Source organism: Elaeis guineensis, chromosome 7, assembly GCF_000442705.2.
Source record: "Elaeis guineensis isolate ETL-2024a chromosome 7, EG11, whole genome shotgun sequence".
Taxonomy (NCBI): domain Eukaryota; kingdom Viridiplantae; phylum Streptophyta; class Magnoliopsida; order Arecales; family Arecaceae; genus Elaeis; species Elaeis guineensis.
The window spans coordinates 32,586,345-32,590,634 of record NC_025999.2 but is presented as its reverse complement, the minus strand read 5'-3'; positions in this window follow the sequence as shown (position 1 = coordinate 32,590,634).

Here is a 4,290-nt window from a genome sequence, read left to right as displayed (position 1 = left end):
TCAAACCTTCATAACTTCAAAAATATAAGTCCAAAAATAATGAAATTTTCACCAATAGATTTCAAATAATTTGTTCTACCAAATGGTACTATCAAATCAGCATTTTAACAAAATTATGATTTTTCCCTTGAAGAGCATAAGGACTTTTTCAATTTAAAATTATTTGTATCCCTTCAATCTACTTTGTAATTATCAAAATCAATCTAGGAGCAACATTTAGGATTTTCTATTTTGATTTAAATCAAATCAGATTTGGTTTGATCCAAATAGATAATGAAACCTAATCAAATTAGGAACCCAATCTACTCACTCAAATATTAATCTAATTAGAAATTAACTGAACCCAAGTTTTGATCAAATCAAGAATTAATTTTTCTCGCAATTAGGCTTAACCAATCCAAGTCAAAATGAATCTAATTCAATTAGACTTATTTCGGACCTCATTGCTCAATCAAATTGAGCTAATTAGCAATTCAATTACTAATTAATCTTTCTATAATTCACTAACACTTAGCGAATTATATAATTATAATATTTGCATAAGATTAATCATCAATCATATTGACAATTATATCCTTTAACGATTCATAATTGTTAATCAATCATCTGATCAGATAAGAACCTCTTTTGTGTGTGACTCCATAGGTTCCATTCTATTGGTAATAAGATATATTGTGATCTCTATCATAATATCATTGAATCTTTTTAAGATAGATTGGAATAATTTTAACTCTACTCTCTAGAGGTCATCAATCATCAAGATGATGCCTAATGAGTCCCATAATCTACTAGTGACACTTAGTATTATATAGTAACAATCTAGTAGAATAAAAGAATGAACTCCTAGATGCAGTTATTGTATGATTTAATCTTTCTATCACGAATCTCAACTTGACGGAGGTCATGGAGAACTCGTCAAACCTCATCATCAGTCATATGTAAGATTAGCTCGACTCAAGTTCACTCATGAATTCTTTGAAAACTCTTTTTCAATATTCACTCTTGCTTTAACCAAAAGCTTTCTGAACTCAGTTTCACAAATTACATAGGACTTTTCTTTTTCTACCAAAGTTGATAGATTTTATCTAGGTGCATCCTACTCCTAACAGTGAATCTGAACCTACTGAAGCCAACATACACAGTAAGGATCCGAATGGCTAGGGACTAAAAGAATGTGCAGTCAAACTAGTAGCCTCACTGCGAATAGCCGATGACACCTCAAGTCAAAGGACCACTAACACCACTATAGTATTGAGACAACCACTGATGAGTGAGTAGATATCTAAGTAGTTTTTCGTATTGGTCATGCTCAGTACAAGTTCTTCTTTAACAACCATCTGCACTCTCACTCCAGTATCCCTACACTACAGACTTGAGACTCATCTATCCAGAAGAGAGGTGATCGATGTACCAATCTTAAATAAATTGATCATTATCCTCTGTGATGATTTTTTGATCAAAAATATTTAGAAACAAACTACTAATAATGTATGTCTCAAATTCTTAATACCTTGAGAATATATAAAAATTATCTTTATTAATTTTTAGAAAAAATCATAAACACATAAATATGATTAGAATAAAATTACCATTTATTGATAATAAAAATATTATAAGTATAATATTAAGCTCTAAAATTATAAAATATGTCAGCCAACAATTGATTTCTAGGACACTCATCTAACAAACTCCCACTTGATATAAAGTCAATTGGCCATATACTAAGACCCATCTTCTCAAGGTGAGCTTCGATTTTTTGCTGGTTGAGAGACTTGATCAGTGGATTTGCCACGTTCTATACGGAGCTGACTCTCTGTATTTTGATGAATTTTTTCTCGAGATATTTGTGTATGATGTGGAACCACTGCTCTATATGCTTGAACTTTTGATGAGACCTGAGCTCCTTAGCGAGAGCTATGATGTCGTTGTTATCGCAGTGCAGTGCAATGACATCTGATGGCATCACATCCAGCTCCACAATAAATTTTTTGAACCAAAAAGCTTCCTTAGCAACTTCAAAGATGGTGATGTACTCGATTTTTATGGTCGAATCTGCAATGACCGACTGCTTGAAACTCTTCCAACTGATCGATCCTCTATTACACAAGAAAATACATCTCGATGTAAATTTTCTATGATCGACATCAGTTATAAAGTCTAAATTAGTGTATCCCTCCACTTTCAGTTCTGATCCTCCATCAAAGATCAAGAACAAATTCTTAGTCCTTCTCAAGTACTTAAAGATATTTTTCACAATAATTCAGTGTTCTTCATCTAGATTCGTCTGATATCTGCTCGTGATACTTACGATAAGGGCTATATCAGATCATGTACATAACATGACATACATGAGACTTTCTATTATCAAAACATAAGGATCTTGCTCATGTACTGGATCTCCTCAGGTGTGTCAGGGCATATCTTCTTGAAGAGATGAATGCTATCTAAAGGGCAAAAGACCCCTCTTGAAGTTTTTCATATTGAACCTCTTCAGCACCTTCTCTATGTACATTCACTGTGAGAATCCTATTGTTCTCTTAGATCTATCCTTATAGATCTTTATATCAAAATGTAGGAAGCTTCTCCTAGATCTTTCATGACGAATTTGTTTGACAACCATACTTTAACCGATGTCAGCATGAAAATATCGTTCCCAATCAGAAAGATATCATCCACGTACAATACAAGGAATGTAATAGTACTCTCACAGATCTTTTTGTACACACATGGCTCCTCCTCATTTTTGATGAAATTAAATATTTTGATCACATCATTAAAGTGAGTGTTCTAACTTCGAGATGCTTGCTTGAGTTCATATATGGATCTTTTCAGCTTGCAGACCTTATGATCACTATCACTAGATGTGAAATTCAAAGACAGCATATAGATATCTTCTTCAAGATATTCATTTAGAAAAGTAATTTTCACATCTATCTGCTAAATTTCATAATCATGAAAAGCTGCAATCGTAAGTAAAGTCTAGATGAATTTTAGCATGGCCACAGGCGAAAAAATTTTTGATAGTTAATGCCTTCGCATTGACTATAATCTTTCACAATCAGTCTTGCCATTTAGGTCTCTACCTTACCATCTGAACTTATTTTTTTTTTATAGATCAATTTACACCCAATAGGTATAATACCTTTAGGAGGATCTACTAAGGTCTAAACTTTGTTAGAATGCATGGAGTCAATTTTTGACTTCATTGCTTCCTTTCATTTTTCGAAGTCTACATCTAATATAGCTAGGAGTTGGTTTTTGGATTGATTAGTGTCATGAAAAAACCTAGCGGTCAATTTAGGCAAATAGAATCAACAGAAACAAATAAAAGGTGAGTTGAATTCCAAAGGAACCTTAAGCTAAAAACATGAGAAATTATTACATGCACCAGGTGCAAGTGAACCAGGGCAAATCCAGAGCATATGCATGGTGGATAACACACAATCGGGAAGAGCACGAATCTTCTATGATACCACAATGCACCACATGGTGCCGTGCATCGCATGCACTGTCCATCGCACGATGGAGCATGTGGTCGCATGCATGTGCACACGTAGTCGCATGCACAGTCCATCACATGATGGATGGTGCATACAGTGCACCGCACTGTATGGTGCACTGTAGAAGATCTGCACACAATTGGGACTTGGTGAAATATAAGGGGTAGCATGGTATGTTATCCACCATGGGATTTGATGCAGTCTAATTGCACATGGTTTTGTTCGGACTTATGTCCCAAAGCCAATCGTCAGCCTGTTGATGGTTGTGCTTACCATTATAATTGAATATAAATTATTAATTAATAAATATTATTTAATTTTTCATCACTATGTACATCTCATTTTGAACTCCTGTTATGTGATGAAGTCCTTAGGACTATTTGATTTGATATAGGAGGAAATATTGTTTAGTCCTTAAATGAGTTCGCAATCAAATGATATGCTATTACTAGGATGATAGACATATCAAGTATAGGTCGTTATGTGCCATATAGGTTGGTTGTCCTTTAACCAAGGAGCATGGAGATGCTGGTATGACATGCAGGTAAATATAGGAGTACATTTCACTGAACGTGACCAATTCCGGAGCACTCTGCTGTCAAGAGTCACTCCGAAGGGATATAGGTATAAGTGTCCCTTCAATTCGAGATCACCACGATGACTTGCAAGTAACTCACTATGCTTTGATGCTGGACTACCTGAATTTCTAATTCAGCGATGAAAGATTTCTAGGCATAGTCAAGTACTTGTGAAGTCGGTGTGTGAGTCAAAATAGAATTGACCCCTCTAA